Consider the following 22,128-nt stretch of genomic DNA (forward strand, 5'->3'; position numbering starts at 1 on the left):
CAGCCAGTCTAATCTGGACTTGTGTGCCCCTTCATGGTTTTCTCTGTGTGCTTAACAGTTATGAAGACTTTTCCTGGTGATTGAAATGAAGCAAGTTCTACTCTATGAGATGCAAAATTCCTTTGAATGACAAGTAGTTCATTTGCTAATGTAACATAGCTGAATATTTAGTTCTCTTTACAACATGAGGCACTTTTGAGAGAACACTGGAGAAAGTCAAAGAGTAAACAAAATGATAGACGAGGAAGCAAGAGAACAGTCTGCATCTAGCACGCTGGACATTCCCAGGCCTGTTAGAACAACTTCATGAACAAGAAACATTAAACCCCTTGCTGTCAAGTTGATTACCACTGACAGGGAGCCCACCTGTCTGAGCAGAACCTCCGCTCAGGGTTTTTAAGGCTCTTTATGGGGTCACTCTGCCACATCCATCTCCTACAAAGAGGCTAGGTGCTTCAACCATGCAACCTTTCAGTTAGTACAGTGAGCTTTTAACCACTGCACCACCAGGGCTCCTTGCATATGTGTTGGATGAACTTAATACACACATAAAAATGCAAGTTAATAAATTCACAAAAGCATTCATGAATACTTCACATACACACTTTAGATGAAAGCTTAAATATTTGACTTTCTTCTCAAAGCCACTTCACTTCAAATACCTTTTTTTTTTTTAAATTACAGATGCCATAGAATAAGAAGCAGAGAAGAATTTTGCCTAATCTGACAGATGAGGAAAGGAATCCATGAGCAAATGTCATAAAATACTGATTTCAAGAGAAATGAGTCCTTTTTTTTTTTAAAGTGCAGAAGAGAGCACGCCTCAAGTGAAGTGAGGACGTTACCGTAGTACAGAGCGTCAGCTGGATGTGGGTGTTCATCCTAAGAGGAAAGCACGTTTCTATTTTCAAGGAAGGGGTCACGCTTTCCCCTTTTGCACAACAAAGGCTGCAACATGCTATTGAAACATGAAGTTAATCTCCCAAGTGCTTTGTCTCTGAAATTGGGGGAAATCGCTGGTTGTCAGGAATCTCCTATCAAAGCTCCAGTAATAAGCTGTTTTTCACTTTTTTTGAGAACACAACCTGGATCCACTGGGGGGATTAGCCAAATGTTGACTAGTATGGCTTTACTTCCAAACCAAAGCTCAGACCAGGCCTATTCAACATTCAAATAAAATCTGGGGATAGGAGTTGGGAATTAGGAATGCATCAGGATGTTCTGAAATATATGTTATTGCCCGCTGAATTGGCAATGTGGATAATCTGGTGAATGACAACTTTTACCACATTTAGGTGCCATAGAAAATCTGCAATAGACATTAAACTAACCTCACTTGTAGGGTGTATAGAGAGGCCATGACCAAATCAGGGACATCTGGTGGCATAGTCTGTAGGCAGTTTCACTGCAAATGCAAAGGTGGGTTTTTTTACTTTGGTGTGTGTGTTTAAATCCACCGTGTTTCTACAGGAGAAAGATGGGCAATCTCTTCTGGTACAATTTATAGTCATGAAAAACTTGCTGGATGGTCAGCTATGAATCAGATCAAGCTCATGGTGATGAGCTAACTTGATGACCAAATTAACTCAAACAAACTTTTCCTTGAACTTAAGGGCACATTAATAGAAGAGAGATATGATGAGAGGATACAAATGTATTATTTCACCTGGGTCTCACATCAGTCGGGTACTATGTTGCGCTGGATGGCATCGTTATTCCCATTTTAGATCAGATAACTGAGGTGCCCAGTAGTGAAATGAGAAACTCCATGAAGCTCAAGTTTTTAAAACTACTAAGGAGAGGCCCTTGCCTCTTCACTTTCATGATTTTCCATACTGTTAAGGAGTATGTGGTCAACAGTTGAAGTATTACAGTATCTCCATGCAGTTCAAATCTACCAGCTGCTCTGCAGGAAAAGGATGAGCAATCCCCTCCTGTGTGATTAACTGCTTCTGAAAACCTGTTGGAGGGTCAGCTATGGGTCAGTTCCAACTCAAGGATATGCAACAACAACAGGAAATCAGTGTTGGTGAAAAAATATAGGTAGAGTTAGTGAGAACAGTGACACTTGGGATGAATATAATCAGTGCTACTGATTTGTACCTGTAGAAATTGATGAAAGGATAAATGTTCTGCTGTGCATATTTTTCCTCAAAATTAAAATAAGCTGTTCAAATAAATTAGAGATATACAGATATCTTTGAGTTGTGGTGCTGGAGAGGAGTATTGAATATACCATGGACTCCTAAGGGAACAAACAGGTCCATCCTGGAGAGGGTGAAACTAGGTTGCTCCTTAGAAGCAAAGATTCTGAAGCTCCATCTGACATATTTTGGACATGTTATAAGTAGGAAACAGTCCTTGGAGAGGGATATCATGCTTGGGAGGGTGGAGGAACAGTACTAGAGAGGAAAACCCTGGATGAGATGGATTGACTCAGTTACTAGGGTTATGGGGGGTAGGTGTGTCAGAGACAATGAAATTGGCTCAAGGTAGACCAGGGTTCAGAGCTGTTGTACATAGGGTTGCTGAGTCAGAGTGTACTCGAAGGCACATAACAATAACACAGACAACAGGGCTAAATAGTTTCATTCAGATTCAAAAGAACCTGGAATAGAGGATATCATTGTTAACGTCAGCTGGGTTGTAGACGAAAGTACAAAATGCTAGAAAGATGTTTACCTGTGTTTTGTTATTTTACTGACCATGTGAAAAATTCAACTGCGTGGATCATTAAAATATGGATAAATTGTGATGAAGGAGAATTTTGAACACTTAGCTGTGTCATATGGAATCTATACACAGACCAAAAATCAGTCATTTGAACAAAACAAGGCATACTACATGGTTATACTACCACAGTAGGATATATTACTACATCCTTTTATCACACTTATTCAATATGTATACTGAGCTCAACTATGTATATGAAGAATTCAGCACCAGATTTAGAGGACTCTTAAAAACCTGTAATACCTGGATGACACAACCTTGCCTGTAGAAAACAAAGAAGACTTGAAATACTCAATGATGAAGCTTAAGAACTGCAGCCTTCAGTAAGTATTACACCTACACATCAAGAAAACAATAATCCTTACACCTGAAACAACAACATGATGGCAAACACAGTAATGATTTAAGCTAGTAAGGATTTTATTTTATTGAAGTCCATGGTCAATGTTATGGGAACAAGAGTAGAAAAATCAAATGATTGATGGTACTGGACAAACATACTACAAAAGGCCTCTTTAAAGTGCTAAAGAGCAAGAATGTAACTTCAGGACTAAGCTACAAGTTACCTGAACCCTGCTATTTTAAATCATCTCTTATGCAAGTAAAAGTTGGACAATAAATAAGGAAAGCTCAAAAAGAACCATTGCCTTTTATTTGAGGTAAGGTTCTAGGATATTAGCTATACAATGGATAGCCAAAACAACAACAACAAAAATCATTCTTGGATCAAGTGCAGACAGAATGTTCTTTGAAGGCAAGGATGGAGAGATATAATGTCTCCCATGTGGGGCATATTGTCACAAAGGGCCAATCTTTTTTTTCATATTTTTTTAATTTTTATTTTATTATTTTTGTGTGAGTGTACCGTCAAATCAGATCTGACTGGTACAGGAGGAGATTGTCCCTCCTTCCCCGGCAGAGCATCTGGAGGGCCAATCTTTAAAGAAGAAAATCATGCTTGCTAAAGTAGACTCACACATGGCCATTGAATCTGACCAACTCATAGCTGAACCTCCAGAAGGTTTTCAGAGGCTGTAAATCACATAGGAGTAAACTGTCTTTTTCCACGGAGCTACTGATGGATTCAAACCATAAGAGGATTCATACCACCAGAGTGGCATTGTCTTGGAGTTAGCAGTGTAACTCCCTATGGACTACACCACTAGAGCTCCTGTGGTAAAGCAGAAAGTCAGCAAAAAAAAGAGGAAAACCATCAGTAAGATGTGTGGACAACAGCGGTTGTAAGGAAAACGCAAGATTATGCAGTGTTTCTTTCTGTTGTTCATAAGGTCTCTGTGAGTTGGAACTGGGCCACACTGAGCAGCTGAAACAGGACCCAACAACAACAAACAGGATAGCTAGTTACTCATGCCTGTGCAGGAGGGAAAGACCCACTGAGGATGTAGTCTGAGCCCCTTTATGCTGGCACTCATCGTTTGAACTCTAATTGGATCTGATCTGGCCATTTTTTTAGCAGGATACCTCACGGAATTGATGTCAACCAGATGGGACAGAATACTGACTGGGAAGTGTTGCTGTGTTTGTTTCAGGTGAATCTTTCATTCAAGTTATGATTAGAGCAACTCCCTTGAAACTTTATACAGATATTTGTAAAAACTTCTTCTGGGACTTACTTTCATTGTAACTTTATTATACAGTTAGGAGAGAAGGTAATTTAATCACCTCTAACTTCTCTGGTGGCTATATCTACCTACCAAAATGAATTTAAAATTTATGCATGGCACTCCAAGTATATGTGAGGAATGTTTTAAGAATATTTTCTACACTTGAAATATAAAGGAATATGAAAACTGAAAAATCCACTAAGAAAAGAAGAATGCAAGTATTAAGGGAAACAATGAAACGAGCTCTGTTAATAGTATCTTTCATGGAACTTCTACATAGCTGTGGGAATCCTGGGTTCATTGTTTCCATCTGGATGACTTGGGAGATAAAGGCAGCTGAGGTGGAGTTTAGGGTGCAAGAAAATGTTAATAGTTAGGTTGTTGTTGTTGTTATGTGCCGTCAAGTCACCTGCGACTCATAGCAATCCTATGTACAACAGCTGTAAACCCTGCTCTATCCTGTGCCAATCTTATAGTCTCTGACACATGTACTCCTATTACCCCAGTCACTGAATCAATCCATCTCATCAAGGGTCTTCCTATCTTGCGCCTTCCCTCCACCCTCCCAAGCATGACGTCCCTCTCCAAGAACTGGTTCCGCCTTGCAACATGTCCAAAGTATGTCAGATGAAACTTCAGAATCCTTGCCTCCAAGAAGCAGCCTGGTCTCACCTTCTCCAGGGTGAACCTGTCTGTTCTAGGAGTCCATGGTATATTCAATTCTCTTCTCCAGCATTACAGGTTAAAAATATCCATTCTCCTTCTATCATCTCTATTCATTATCCAGCTTTCTGATGCATAGCAAGGAATTGCAAAGATCATGGCCTGGATCAAGTGCACCTTAGTCTCCAGACTGACATCATTGCTCTTCAATACTTCGGAGAGGTCTCTGACAGCAGGCTTTTTCAATGCAATTCATCTTTTTATTTCTTGGCTGCTGGTACCAAGAGTGTTGATTGTGGAGCCAAGCAAACGGAAGCTGTTAACAATCTCAATCTCTTCACCATCTATCACGATGCTGTCAATTGGCCCAGTGGTGAGAATCTTTTTCTTGATGTTGAACTTCAATCCATTTTGAAGGCTACAGTCCTTGACCTTCTGCAACAAGCATTTCAGGTCCTCCTAAGTCTCAGCAAGCAGTATGTGTCATCTGCAAAACACAGATTGTTGATAAGTCTACCTCCAATCCTGATGCCAAACATCTCCTCATAGAGCCCATCCCTCTGGATATTCTGTTCCACATATAGAGTAAAAAGATATGGAGATAGGACACATCCCTGGCATACAACTTCCCAATTTTCAACCATGCAGTGTTTCCTTGTGCTGTTCTGACAACTGCCTCCTGGTCCGAGTATAGGTTTTGCATTAGCACAATCAAGTGTTCTGGGATTCCCATTCTTCTCAGAGTTAGCCACAGTTTGTTGTAATCCACACAGTCAAATGCCTTCGCATAGTCAATGAAGCACAAATAGACATCCCTCTGGTACTCTCTGCTTTCAGCCAAGATCCATCTGACATTAGCTATAATATTCCTAACACCACAGCCTCTTTTAAACCCAGACTGCACTTTAGGCTGTTCTCTGTTGATGTGCTGTTCTAGTCATTTATTGGATCATCTTCAGCAGAGTCTTGCTTGCATGTAATATCAATGATATTGTTTGACAATTTCTGCACTCTGTTGGGTCATCTTTCTTTGGAATGGGAACAAATAAAGATCTCTTGCTATCAGTTGGCCAGGTGGTTGTTCTCTAGATTTCTTGGCACTACTTGGTGAGCACATCCAGGGCACTGTTTGTTGAAATATGCCACTTGTTACGCTGTCAATTCCTGGAGCCTTGATTTTTTGTCAGTTCTTTCAGAGCAGCTTGAAATCCTTCCTTAATCACCACAGGCTCTTGGTCATACATTGCTTCATGAAATTTTTCTGTGTCCAGCAATTCCTTTTGGTACAATGACTCCGTATACTCTATCTTCTTTTTTTTTTTAATAAAAAATGCATGATTAGAGATGCACTTATCTTATTTTCAACTGCTACTCAGAGCAACCCTATGAACAACAGATCTGAACCTTGCCCTATCCTGTGCCAGTCTCACAATCTCCAAAATGCCAGAACCCATTTTTGTCCCAATTCTTCTAATTGAGGGTCTTACTCTCTTTCTCTGATCCTTCACATTTAGCAGATGATGTCTTTTTCCAAAGATTAGTCACTCTCAAAAACATGCCCAAAGTGTGTGGGAAAAAATGTCACCAATCTTGCCTCTAAGAGGCACTTTGGCTACACTTCTTTCCTGATAGTTTTGTTTGCTCCCTTGGCAATCCATGATATATTCACTATTCTTCGTGAACACCACAATTCAGAGGCATCAGTTCTTTCATCAACCTTATTCACTGTCAATCTTTCAGATGAGTAGGAAGCAAACGAAAACGCAGTAGCTTGCGTCAGATGCATCTCTTTAGTCATTCAACTGTCTGGTCCCTTTTTAGCTCTTTGGAGAGGTCCCTGGCAGTGGATTTACCCAATAACATGTCTTTTGACTTCTTGACTGATGCTGCCATGGATGTTGATTGTGGATCCAAACAAAATGACAACTTTTCTCCATCTATTGTGATTTTGCCTATTGGTCTAATGGTGAAGATTTATTTTTTGTTTCTTTTTTTTTTCAAGTCCAATTTTCGCCTAATGCTTCTTAAAATGTTTTTTAGTTGAGATTTTAATTCAAGTTTATAAAGAACTTGGATTTCCACTTGTTCTATGTTGTACATTTTCCTCACTTTCTTCACTGTCATATAATTCTCCCTTTCTCTCCCAGCCACTTTACTATGTAGCTCTTATTCTGGACCCTTGTCATTTCAAGAATATCTAATCATATATTCCTTTTATACAGTACTCTCACTCGTCTGTTTCAACGCAGTGTACATTATTTATCCCCTCTTTTCTTAGTTTTGTGTCAACTCCCATGTCACTCCTGTTTTATAAGAGTGGTACCATGAAGTATTTTTCCTTTTGTGACTTAGTTCACTCAGCATAATGTCCTCCATGGTCACCCATTTTGTATATTTCATGAGTTTTTTGCTTTTCAGTGCTGCATAATATTCTATTGTGTGAATATATCACAGTTTTCTATCCATTCGTTTGTTGATAAGCACTTGGGTTGTTTCCAACTCTTTGCTATTGTGAACAAAGCAGTGTGGTACTGATACTGGTACATACACAAAGACAGACACATAGAATAATGGAATAGAGTTGAGAATCCAAAAGTCTATCCATCTACCTATGGTCAATTGATTTTTGACAAGGAGATGAAATCAGTTAAGTGGGAAAGTGACAGCCTTTTTAACAAATAGTGTTGGCAAAATCAGAAAACCATCTGCAGAAAACTCAAGACCCACACCTCACACCATATAAAAAACCAATTGAAAGTGGATCAAGGACCTAGGACTAAAGCCAAAGATTATAAACATTAGAGAAAAGCTTGGAACAACTGTAGAAGCACTAATCCACAGTATGAATAGTCTCCAAAGCATCCTGAAAAACCTACAATTAGGAGAGGATAAAATAGATGAGTGGGACCTTCTAAGAATCCAAATCCCTATGTACATCCAAAAACTCCTCCAACAAAGTAAAATGAGAAGCCACAGACTAGGGAAAAATATTTGGTAATGACATGTCAGATAAGGGACTTATATCTAGAATTTATAGAATACTTGAGCACCACAACAAGATAAAAGTAAACCAAATTGCAAAATGAGCATAGAATATGAACAGACATGTCACCAAAGAAGACATACAGATGGCTAACAAACACATGAAGAAATGTTCAAAATCGCTAGCTCTAAAAGAGATGCAAATCAAAACAACTATGAGATATCATCTCACCCCAGTGAGAAAAGCAAAATTCAACAGAGAGCAAACAACAAATGCTGGCGAGGTTGTGGAGAAACTGGAACCCTTATTCACTGTTGGTGGGAGTGTAAAATGGTGCAACCACTATGGAAGGCAATACGGTGCTTTCTCAAAAATGTTGGAAATAGAAATACCATTTGACCCAGCAATTCCACTTCTGGGAATATACCCTAAAGAACAGAACTATCACCCAAATAAATATATGCACACCTATGTTTACTGCTGCTTTATTCTTTCCGTCTTCTTTTAATGCTTCCTGGATCATTTAATATTCTGCCCAAATCATCTTTAAGTATTCCAGCTCAAGGCTTGAATTTGTTCTTCAGTTCCTTCAGCTTAAGAAATGTTGGACGAGTTGGGCCCCTTTGATTTTCTAACTCCAGCTCTTTGCACATTTCAGTGTAATACTTTGGCTTCCCATGCTGCCCTTTGGAATCTTCTGTTTAACTCTTTAATATTTTTATTTCTCTCTGCTTTGGCTTCTCGATGTGTTAGTGCAATATGCAGAGTTTCTTCTGACATTCATCTTGGTCTTTTCTTCCTCCTCTGTATTTGTAATGAATTTTTGCATTCTTCCTGGATGATATCTTTGATATCCTCCCACAGTTCATGTGATAATCAGGTCACTAGTGTCCAAGGCCTCAAACCTGTTTTTGAGATGGTTTTGAAATTCAGGTGTGACAGACTCAAGGCCAAATTTTGGTTCCCATGGATTTAATATTCCTCAGCTTCAGCTTGAATTTGCGTATGAGTAGTTAGTTGGTGGTCTGTTCCACAGTCAGCACCTGGCCTAGTGTTCACAGTTGATATTGAGCTTCTCCAACAATTCTTTTCACAGATATAATCAATCTGATGTCCATGCATGCTATCAGGTGAAATCCATGTGTATAGCCTACATTTATGTTTTTTTTACAGTTATTTTTTTATTATGAATTTTAATGAAAGTTTACAGAGACTTTGGATTTCCATTCATTCATTGTTGTACTTTTCTTCCTGCCCAACTCTCCCCCCCACCAGTTAGCTCTTCTCTTTGAAAAGTAAAAGAAAAATTCTTTCATTGTTACACAATCCCTCCCCCATGTTTACGTTTCTTATAAAACGTATTTGCGATGAATAAGTCATTGAGTGTGCAAAATTCTATAATTCTGTCATTCTATCTCTGGCTTCATTTCTGTCACCAAGTCCATATTTTCCAACTACTGATCCTTCTTCTCTGTTCCCAACTTTTGCATTCCAGTCATTTATTATTAGTAATGTCTATTTAGGATCGTTGGGGTTTTTCTCACAGTACAGAAATTGAACAGTAAGGGGTGAAAGGAAGCATTTTTGTTTTTGTTATTACTATTCAAATAATTGTGACCACTGGCACTTTTTCTGGATAGTTGCCAAAAGCTATTGTTGTATCAGTTCCAACCTAGGTTGGACCAAACATTGCCCAGTCTTGTGCTATCTTCACCATTGTTGCTATGTTTGAATGCAATGCTGCAACCATGATGTCAATCCATCTTCCTTTGTGCTGACTCTGTACATCTACTTTATTAGGTTTGTTTTCTATGTTTTACCAAACACAATGTCTTTCTCCAGGGACTGATCCCTTCTGATAACATGCCCAAAGTATACAAGTGGAAGTCTTACAATTCTCTTTTCTTAGGAGTATTCTGACTGTACCTCTTTCAAGACTGTTTGTTCTGGGAATCTATGTTACGTTCAATAGTCTTCAAGAACATAATTCAAAGACATCTGCTCTACTTGTGTTCCCTTAAACATTGTCCAACTTTCATATATATATGAGGTAACTGAAAATACCATGGCTTGGGTGAGGCACAACTTAAGTCAAAGGGGACATCTATGCTTTTGAGCATTTCAAAGAGATCTGTTGTAGCAGATCTACCCAATACAACATGCTGTATGATTTCTTAACTACTTCTTCCAGGGGCATTGATTGTGAAAGTAAAGTAGAACCCTTGGCAATTTCAATCTTTCCCCTGCCTATCGTAATGTTGCAAATCGGTCCACGTGTGAGGATTTTTGTACTGAGTTGAAAGTCATACTGAAGGTCAAGCCAATAATTAACACCAGGATAAACAGCATATTGCACTGAATGCCACGACCCTCAAACAATGTTTCTGAATCAAGAGGTCTGAGATGGCACCCAAATTTACAAGTGAAGTTGAAGCAGCTGGTATTTAAAAGCATGCTTATATTTAAATGCTAATCCATAAGAGATATACCTCTTATCCTATTCATCCCAGTACTTATTATAAGGAGTTCTGGTGGCCTAGTCTGGAAGGAGTTGTGCTGCTAACCCACAGACCATGGCTCTCTGGAGGTGAGAATCCACCAGTGGCCCTGAGGCAGAAAACTGCACAATCTCCTGCCTCGTGATTTACAGACTCAGAAAACTAATGGGAAGTCAGCTATGAGTCAGTTCTGACATAACAGCAATGAGAAAGATGCTATGCGTAATAATAATAATAAAGACTGATGCCCACTAATAATTTTTTTTGTCAGAAAAATTTATATTTAGAATTAGCCCGCTGGACTCAGTTTAAATGATCCCAATTTTGTTGGCAACATCCAAAGCATCATAATCAGAAGCAAGTTGAACATAGGCCTTCTTCTCTACATCAGGCCTAATCAAAGTGTTGACCTTACCCATATCAATGTCATAGAGCTTCTTTACCGCTTGTTTAATTTGGTGCTTGTTGGCCTTGACATCCACAATGAACACAAGTGTGTTGTTATCTTCTATCTTCTTCATAGCTGACTCAGTGGTCAGGGGAAATTTGATGATGGCAGAGTGGTCAAGCTTGTTTCTCCTGGGGGAGCTCTTCTGGGGGTATCTGGGCTGCCTTCGGAGTCTCAGCATCTTAGGCTGCCGGAAGGTGGGTGACGTGCGGATCTTTTTTTTTTTTTTTTGGCTGTGGATGCCCTTTAGGACTGCCTTCTTGGCCTTTAATGCCTTTGCTTTGGCTTCAGTTTTGGGAGGGGCAGGGAATTCCTTCTTCGCTTTCAGCACCATCTTCAAAAAAGCTAATTATTATATTTTTATTACACTATTGGAATTTATTATACTTCCACTCCTCATTTACTAATATGGCTAGGTTACAAAACGGGATGAAGTAAATGAGAAGTAAAATGGATCTGGACGAAAAGGCAGGGTGATGATTGATAAGGTCCAATGGTGATTAATTTTATAAAGCATCATGCTTGAAAGGGTAGAGTGATGGAGAAAGAGAGGAAGACCATCTATGAGATAAGTTGATACAGTGACTGGGGTAATGAGAGTAGGTGTATCAGAGACAGTAAAGTTGGCACAGGATAGAGCATGTTTCCAGGCTGTTGTACATAGGGTTACTATGAGTCACAAGCGACTAGATGACACATAACAACAACAACAACAATGCATGAGAATAATTGTATGAAACACAATGTGAATAAAGAATAGTGTGAAACAAAGTGTATGTGAACTTTGTAAGCAAACCAATAAAAAAGGAAAAAAACAAACAAAAAAACCCAGCACAAAATAAAGTATTTAAAAAACACAAAACCCAACCTCAAACCAAAACACAAAGCAACAAAATAGAGGATGACCATACCAGAGGGCCAGCATAGGAGAGGAAGACCTCGACCTCAGATGAGATGGATTGACATTGTGACTGTGGCAATGAGGGCAGGTATGTCAGAGACAGTAAGGTTGGCTCAGCATAGGGTAAGCTTCATTGGGTCGTTATGATCTGTAATCAACTTGACGGCATGTAACAACATATTGGATCACAAAAAAAGAGGATGACCACATCATCTACCTCTGGTAGTTTGGCTGCTATCCAAAAGGTGGAAGCTGGGCACACCAGAAACTCTGGAGGAGAAAAATGGAACAGTCTGATTCCATAAAGACTTAAAGCCTTGGGCACCTGAAGGGAAAGTTATACTTTGTCCTACAGGATTGCTGGGCATTAGAAATAGTAGCAGGTTGGTGCTGGGGTTCAAATCCAGGAGGGAAAGTCCCTCAGTACAAGTGTATGAGGAGAAACTAGAAAAACTTACTTGGAATCAGCTGAAAGATACTCATTTATTATTTCAGGGGGAGGTTACTTACACGAGAATGATCAGTACTGTACTGAGAAGCAGCAGCTTGGGCAGGAATAGGTTCAATTCCCACCTCACAGGGAACGTGGTTATATAGGGTGAGAGGAGTGCCTATAATCCGCACTATGCGTGTAACTATTTAGACAATATTCTAACCATATTATAGAGACAGAAACAAAGTGGAGCTAATGGACACCGGGATCACAAAAGAGGGGAAAATACATTTTAAGGTAATTAATAGAAAACACAGATAATCTATTTAACTTAGCTTGACTCAGAAACAGCCATTTTTGAGTGAATTTGCAATCTTGCCTAGAAAGATTATATCACTATGGGTTGGGTTTGGTTTGACATCACTACGTAATTTCCAACCTACTGAGAATCATAACCTAACTAAGCTGACACAGAAGCCTAACGATAATAGCATAATTCTCACCTTGCACCTTGGTATTTGTCATGGCTAGAAATGTAAGTTTTTTAATGGACAAAACAGTCATGTTAGAGAGAAACCAGTCAGACAAACAACCAGACAAAGATGAATGGAAGGAAAGTTAGGGTAGGTGTCAACCAGATAAGGAAAGCAGAAACTCATATTAAGGGCCCATAAAAAGCAAAAGTTGAGTAAACCAGCTAAGATCAGATGAAACTCTTGGTAGAGGCTGGAATGGGCACAGGGTAAAGTGGCTAAGACCAGATCTTACCCAATTAAAATAGGTAGTATTGCCTTATGGGAAGGACCTCAGTGCCTCATAGTCTTGACATGTGCAGTAAAGTCTGTCCCACAGGAAACCTAGTTAACATTTTAGGCATGTGAGACATAGAAGGCAACCAGTAACTTCTGGAACAACAGACCTGAGTAAGAATCACTCACCACATTTTGAACTTCCCATGACAACATTCCACTGGTCCAGATTCAAGCCCTAAAGCATAACCAGAGAATGAAACTTGCCACCTAAATATACTCCTGTCCCTCATATTGTTGCATCCATATTCAAAAAGACCGTTTCAAGATCTAGTCTAAAACACAATGCTGCAAGTGATAGGATACTATCCATACTTATACAAGGAAGACCTGTTACTATAACTGTTATTCAAATTAAGAAATTCTACCAACTTTTGCAGTCTGAAATGGACCAAACATGTGGCCACAACGCATTAATAATTGGTGACTGGAATGCAAAAGTTGGAAGCAAAGCAGAAGGAATAGTAATTGGAAATTAAAAACTTGGGGAAAGAAATGAGGCCAAAGATTAAATGGTTGAATTTTGTGCATTCAATAATTTATTCCTAACAAATGCCTTTTTAAAAGAAACATAGTGACTAAACACATGGACTTTGATAGATTGCACAGGACTCAGATTGACTGCATCTGTGGATAGCATCATTGGAGAAGCTCAATACTAGCAGTGAAAACCAGGCCAGGTACTGACTGTTGAGCAGAGTATTAGTTACTCACCTGCAGATTCAAATTGAGCCTGAAGAAAAGTAAAGGATATTTACAAGAATCAAAATACTACCTTGGGTTTATCCCATAAGAATTTAAAAATCATCTTTAAAATAGGTTTGAGACACTGAACACTAATGACCGAAGACTAGATGAGTTGTGGGAAGACAACAAAGAAAGCAGACAATAAAGAGAGCAGAAGGTCATTACAAAGTCATAGGAGAAAGGAAAAATAAAAATGGATGTCAGAAGGGACTCTGAAAATTGTAAAAATCCAAAACAAAGGGAAGTATTGTTGAAATAATATAAATGAACAAGATTTCAAAGGGCAGTTCGAGAAGACAATATGAAGTACTATAATGGAATGTGCAAAGAGCTAGAGTGGTAGGATTTAAAAAGAAGAATTCACTCAACATTTCTCAAGTTGAAAGAACTTAAAAACAACCTCGAGCATCAAGTTGTAATAATGAGAGACATTATGGGAAAATCTGAATTATCCAGGAAGTATCAAAGAAAATGGAAGGAATACATAAAATAAATTTTAAAAAACATTAGTCAACCCTGAAAATTTCAGGAAGCCACATATGACAAAAAGTCAATGGTGATAAGGGATGAAATTCAAGTTACATTGAAGGCATTGGCAAAAAATAAGTCTCCAGGAATCAATGGGAAACCAATTGACCTGTTTCATCCAACTGATGTAGCCCTGGATGTGAAACGGTTAACATTTCATCTTGGTTTTATCCACAATCAACAACCTTGGTATCAGCAGTCAGGAGATCAGAAGTATAGCATTGGAAAAATCCACTGTTATGGACCTCTCCAAAGTCCTAAAGAGTGATAATGTCAGTTTAAAAACTAAGGTGCACTTGATTCAAGCCAAAGTCTTTCCAATCACCTGCTATACATCCGAGAGCTAGAAAATGCGTTAGGATGACCGAAGAATTGAGCTGTAGGGTTGGAGTACTGAATACCCCATGAAGTGCCAAAAGAACAAACAGATATGTCTCAGAGAAAATGTAATCAGAATGCTCCTTAGAGGCAAGGATGGTGAAGCTTTGTTTCACATACCTTGGGCATATTGTTAGGAGAAGCTCTTCCTTGGAAAATGACATCATGCTTGAAAGCTGGAAGTTCAGCGAGATGGATTGACACAATGACTGTAACAATGGGCTGTGTCTGAAACGATAAAGATAGTACAGGATAGGATTGGGCTCAGATCTGTGGTTCCCAGAGTCACTACACAATAACAACATTCCTGTCGCTTGGCATCCTCTCTACCCTTTTCTTTCTCCAGCAAGTGACTCATTCCTCTCCCTGGAACGTATTTTTTGCTAATAAATTGACTTTATTTTCACATTCACTCTTGCCTTCTTGCCTTTACTCTTGGTAAACTGAATGATTCCTTATTGTAACAAGGGCTTGGCCCATATTGGGACTACTGGTTGTGCACTGATCCACTTCTGTAGCTCAGATGCCATCCTCTCCAATCTCCCTCACCAGGTTTAATTCTTTAGCTCAGTGAAGAAGACAAGCCAGCACACTGACCCCACGGTAACAGTCAGAGTGTGAATTTTTCTGCCCACCTGTTGTCATAATTGAAAAATGTCAAATAATGAGATAGTTGCTAAGTTTCCTATTCCCTTTAAATTTGTCTGTTTGAAATTTTCCATGATGAAAATGGAAATAAAAAGTAGGTAAGCTGTGGAAAAAATTTAATGAAAGAAAAACCACTATGATATATTAAGAAAAATAGACATATTTAAAGACTTTATCTCCAAGTTCTCATATGTGTATAATATATTGAAATATATTTTTCACTTCCTTTGCTGTATGCACTTGTACCCTTAGGGATTTCCCCCCCCCCAACTTTAAAATGCTATTTTAAAATATTTTCATGTTAATCCCAGTGAATTGTACCTCTAAGTATCTTCACCTGTCTGATACAACAACATGCTGTAAATACAGAGCTGCCCTAAATTATTAAACTATGAAATGACACAAAGTTACAGTCACACAAGACACACCTCAAGATTTTAAACAAATTTTTAAAATCCTAACATACATTCAAAAGAGGGAGAGACCATTATTCCTCCGAAATCTTGAAGCTGGGGGCATTTGACCTTGAACATGAAGGAAATCTGTAAGATTCTGTTAGGTGGAGATGAGGCAGATAAGAGAAAAAAGCGGAAGTCAGTCACAGAGACAGACACCACACAAGTGAAGGCAAAGGCATGAATGCTGGTGAGCCCACAGGCCTCTTGGCAGAGGTGCCTCGGAAGTTGTAGGAGATCTCAGGGGGTTGGGGATACTTTGTGAGGATGAATGACTTTTGTTATTTTTCCAACATCTCACTTTTTTCTGGACAGCTTCCCGTCTAGTTGCATTGTGGAGGTCTAGTTAGAACAAACTGCTTTCCACTCTCCTTTAGGCCCAATTCTAAGGGGCCAATATCTAGCCATTGCCTTCTGTCTTGACAGGAGTACCCTCTTACTTATGTAAGCATGTTAGCTTATTCCTGCATATACAGCCAGTGGCAACCCTGCCTGCAGCTGCAGAAGACTGGCTGGCTGAAACCACTACAGGGATTGCTGGGCCAGGATGGTCATGTCAAGTTGTCCCCTGCAAGCACGCGTCCCCACAAAGGCCCCACCAGCTGTGTACCCCAGCTGAGGAATGTGGTGGCAAGGGCTCCTCTCATCTATAGTGTTTCCAAGTGAAAGCAGCAAATTTGTAAAAATGTTCATTTTGTGTACTCTGATTAGCATAAAATTGTTCTTTTGTCTCAGCTGCAAGGGAAGACAATAGGGCTAGACTCCTAGCTGCTAGAGTGCTCCCTCTCTTTTCCTCACCCCCGGCTCTGTAGTGCTCCACAAAAAGACCTGGAGGGAACCAGGAGCAGCCTGAGTTCCGTCTGCAGCTCACCACCCAAGGCCTCCTGCCCTGCACGCACAAAACGAGCCCTGAAGATCTGGTTGAGGTGGAAAATGCTCCTCAAAGGATAGCTTCCCTTTTCTTTCCAGAAAAAGGTCAGAAATGCCATTCACTCATTATTCTTTTAACTTTTGTTTCTACTATATCCCAGGTATCTGATAAATTCAGATTCCCTTTGAACCTGGGAATTTAAGCCAAAGATTAAAAGGGGTCAATTTGCTTTTTCCATGAAGAATTTGAAAAAATTCACCGCTTCACAATGCTAAGACCTAAGTACATATGCTCCATTCTAAAGTGTACCATTTTTAACATTTTAATATGGATTAAATAGAGATAGATGCTATAATTGATACCAATTAAAAATGACCAGTTTTCCTTTTATAGTGGTTCATAGAATAATGGTACGTCTAATCTTATAATTGAGTCTCTCAGACTGGAACCTCATTATAAAAGTTAATGACAGAATGTTTGAAAGTGACAGCAAACTCATAACAACAACAAAAATCCCATACTGACAAGTTCTTTCTATCTCATCGGAATTTCTTTTCTATGCTCAATATCCCAAAAAGAGTTTTTCTAAGAGGCAGACCAGTGTTTTATCAAACTGAGTAAGAGAATATGAATTTGCACCTAATTTATACCAAACCAGCATGGGAATGAGATGAATTTTGGGCAGATAAACTGGGTTCTCAATTCCATTTCTAGCCCTTCCTAATTCACTTCCATTCTCTATGCCTTATTTTCTTTATTCTCATCAAGTAAATGACAGAAGTTCCCTTTTGAAGTAGTTTTAGAATTAAATGAGATAAATCCTGGAGATGCTGAAGCATCTTCCTCTCCGTATAAATACTTGCCATATTGGACATTTGTTGTTGTTGTGTACTGTAGAGTCGGAAGTGACCCATGGCTGACCCTCTGGCAGGTTTTCAGAGGCAGTTAATAGCATGGGATGAGATTGCCCATCCGTCTCCCACAGAGCAGCTAGTGGCCTAGAGCCTTCAGGTAGGCAGCGCACCTTCTTGCCACTAGAACACCATCTTGCTCCAAAAAAGTACGTTTGATCTGTAAGACATACCTATCAGGTCCTCATCTGTTTGCTTAAATAGCTTCTCCAGTTTATATCTATATATGCAACTGATTGACTTGCCTAAGGTCACATAGCTGGTGAAGAAGACAGAACAGGGACTTCCACACAGGTCAGCTAAGGGCAAGTGGGGTGTCAACAGACAACCCCATCAAAATGCTCATCACAAGATTCTCACTGTCCAGAGAGGTGTCTGGTTCTTGAAAAGCCATGACCCACGCCAAGCCAAAGCTGAGAGTAAACAAATCCAAAGGTGGAGAGTAAAAAACATCTGTTTATGTCACTGATTATTTGTGGTGAACATCTGTGTAAACGGCGTTAAAAAAAAACAAAACACAGAGATCATAATGAGCTGGGACAGGATCCAATGCTGGCGACCCTGTCCCACTGCCATCCTCCAGGGGGGCCACCAGTTCTGTCCTGACACAGCTGCTCTGCTACCCCAGTTTGTAGCGATATTGACACAGCCATTTTCATGGTAGGCCTGTTGTAAATTTGTTGTTACATGGCGCGTCAGCCCCAAATTGCACGGTGTGCGTAAATTTTTGTGTGTGTGGCGGGGCTGGCACGGGGGTTGGGGGGGGTACCGGGGCTGAATGGAGCGTGTGATGGGGCAACCCGCAGGAGACCTAACCCTGATAAATTGTTTACTTGTTAGCGATGGGGCTCCAGAGTGGGCCAGAGGCTGCAGGCTCAGCAGGACAGACGTAGAAGGTGGACCCACGCCAATTACCAGCCATTGTGGTACCCCACCCCATGATTGACACCAATGTCTCCCCTCTCCCCATGGGTCCTTTTACTATCCTGGACCCAACACAAGCCCCACTGTGCTAATACCATGGTGTCTTCAATTTCCTTTGCTGCCAGCAAAAATTAACCTAGGCCTCTGGGCCTGTGGAAGACCTAAGGCCTTTATTTTATTATGCATTTCTCCCCAGTTTTTCAAGGATGAGTTAAAAAATAGAGGTTGCTAAGGCCAGTTGGGCAACAAAGGAGGCCAAGGGACAAACATTATCTCTGGATGACTGACTTCAAAGTTAATGATCTTCCCCACTGAATTGTGTCCTCCCGTCCTCAATGAGCTCTTTGCCATCAGATAAAGAAGCTCCTCTTTAATCCACTAACACTTCTTTGTCCCTTTGTGGCAAAATGATCATTTCATCACTTTCGGGCACTCTCTGCCCAGATAGTTTTTTAGCCTGAGTGATTCAGAGCCAGGGTAGACAGAGAAGGGTATTTCTCTACTTCATTTTTCCTCAAGTGACGGCTGAATAACTATGCAAAAAAATTAAGGCATAATGACCCGGCAACAGTGACAAAACCTAATTAGTCACGGAGGCCACTGGGTAATGAGCCGCAAAACCCGGCTCTTGAGTGTGTAATAACTGTATTTTTCTCCATTTCTTCTCCTTTAGTCACAGCCTTGTGTGGCATTTTTAACAAACTAAAATGGCACCAGATGCAACAGGGTTCAGACATTTTAACTTGAATTAAGAAACCATATGTTCCGATAAGTCATGGTCTCTTCTTTCCCACAGACTGGGTTCTCCATCTGTGAGGTAACACTTCGGTGGTAAAGGAATGATGTTTGCAGGGACAATCACCTCACAAGGATGAGCTGGAAGCTGGCCTCCAGGAGCCCTCCCTACACAGAGGTCCTGGCTCCTGCAGGTGACTCGGACAGTCCAGACATGGGGCCTGAGGGCCACTCCTAAAACAGTAAGATCAAGGAAGCCCAAGTGCGAAGAGAGGGCGGGCGGGTAGAGGTAGGAAAGATCATCACCAAATAATGTAGGTCAGGATGCTGGGCAGAGTTACCTTTCATCATTTAAGGTACGACAACATTAGCAGCTTTCACTAAGAGGAGCACTCAGATTTGAAGGCTTAGTCAATCCTGACCAGCTGCTGCTGAAATGATTCCAACCCATGGTATGTCAGATTCAAACTGTGCTCCATTGGATTTTCAATGTCTAGTTTTTATTAACTAAGCTTTTCTTCTGAAGTCCTTCTGGGAGGACTTGAACCTCCAGTCTTTGGGTTAGCAGATGAATCAGCCTGTCATTTGCAACACTGAGGGATTTAAGCCAAACCCTAAGACTCATAAAAACCCGGGGGTATAGAATAGACCTTATTACTGTTATTTTTTTTTAAAAAAAAAACTGGCACAACAAAGACAAGGAGATTTGGAAATAGTCTGAGGCCAGAGAAAATGCAGGAATTGGGATCTAAATTCATATCTGTGACAGGTATCCCAGTGTCACTTCCTACTCTTGTTACCAATTAAAATAATTTCATTTGAAAATTAGGAAAAGTTTTAAGAGTAGGTATTTCCAGATCATACTGTTTATCATCTCTCTTTCTGACCACCAGGTAGGGAATTCCTTTCCAATATCTATTAGGAAAACCATCATCGATATACTGTTTTTATTTAGAGCAGAACTGCATCCAGGGTGTGTCCTTGCCCCTAGTCTGGCTTTATTGTAAGGGATTTTTCCAAGCCCAGTCCAGAGAGACACTGCTTTATGGTATTATGGTATGTTTTTATTTTTCCAAGGCTTCTAAACTACTTCCAGCAGTTGCTAATACTGGGGCTATGATGGGGCTTATCAAACAGTAGACATGATCTTGTTCTGTGGGAACAAGATCTTTTGTCCCTCTTCCTCCCAGCAAAACAAAAAGCAGTTCCCCCCTCCAAGATGAATTTCACACTCCCTAGGGCTCAATGAGTACCTGATTTCCTCCTGAGTTTCTGACTGGGGTTCACTGATGATGGAATTCTACCTGGAATATGGAGCATAGAGCTAATCATAAAATAGAGATGCAAGTGTGTTCAGAGATTGCCACTTCTTTGCAGCATTTTTAAACGTGCATTAAAGCACAAAACCCAAATAATCTAGTCACTTCCATCTCCTTGTATCAGGATCAAGACAAAAAGTGAAAACAAACAAACAAACAAAAGCATAGAAGTCTAGATCTGACTATATAATTTGAAAGCATACATATACGTGTGTGTGTGTGTGTGTGTATATATATATATATATATATACACACACACACACATATTTTTTTTTCAAAACAAAAATAACACCTTACTGTCATTTGGTTAGAACTGTCTATGTTAATCCTCTACTGCTTTTCTGAGGCTTTAAACCACTCATGAGATGAGTGCCCCTCCTTTCTCTCAAGGAGCCCTTGGTAGATTCAAACCTCCAGAGAGGCAAGGCTGTTGTGTTACAGCACAACTCCCTACAGACTATATTACCAGCACATTATATTTCCACCTTCCCATATAACTTTGACACAACAAAGACCTGGTGTCCAGTACAGTGGGATATGACATCTATTTGTCTCTGTTCCTCAGGACTCGATGTATCCGTTGCAGCACCTAGTGCTAAATGAAAATGCAAGGATGGTTGTTCAGAAGTGATTACAAATTGGAAAGATGGCAGCAGCAGAGCCTTAAAGCAAGTGCAGGGCCCTTGAAGCACAGGGACTGTGTGACCATCGTGAAGTCAGCCCGGCAGAACAAGTTATTTCCTCAAAGCCCCTCTGGAGAAGGCAGGCATGCACTAGACAACAGGGAAGGCAGCAGCCAAGAAGACTGCCTTGCATGATTCCAACTTCTCACTCCTTACTGTTCAAAGTTGAGTCTTTCTTCTCTAAACTTTGAACTTCAAATGTCTGCTTTCCGCATCTCAGAACTACTGTATGCAAAGATGGGCAGTCTGTGTGGACAATGCCATTTCTTCCTGACTCTTCTCCAAACTTTCATCTATTCTAGTCGGGCAAGCTTGGCTGCTCTGTTCATTGGACCTTTTCCTGCAGTCAAGTCAAGTCATTATCCTCTTTTTATATACTGCACTTCGTGCCCTTGTGAACCTGTTGAAAAATAGTGAAAGAGAGTTGAAAAGTACCACTGGCTCCTAAAAATAGTGCTGACTAGGAGGCAGAAAGGGGGAACTCCGGTTTTATTCAGTACTAAAGATAACACCACCAGAATGATAGACTCCTCCGAATTGTTTGTCCCCACTGGCCATTGTCCCCCCCCCAGGCACTGAATGAGCCTCTTAGCAGCTCTTGAGGGCCTGTCACAGGTAGGCACCCAACAGAGATAATTCCCAGCCTATGCTTGAATGCCCCTTTATAGACACTCACTCATGGCTCTGAAAGGCCTCAGACACTGTTGAATAAACTCCTACTCGCTTCCATAAACTTTTTCTCCCACTGAATTTTCCGGAGATGTGAGCAGCTTCCCAGCCCAGCCAGAGGATGCTTCTGAATGCACTCCTGTTTTGAATCAAAGCCTGACAGCCAA

Source organism: Elephantulus edwardii, unplaced genomic scaffold (genome assembly GCF_000299155.1).
Source record: "Elephantulus edwardii isolate Elephantulus edwardi_28Jun2011 unplaced genomic scaffold, EleEdw1.0 scaffold00109, whole genome shotgun sequence".
NCBI classification, from domain to species: Eukaryota; Metazoa; Chordata; class Mammalia; order Macroscelidea; family Macroscelididae; genus Elephantulus; species Elephantulus edwardii.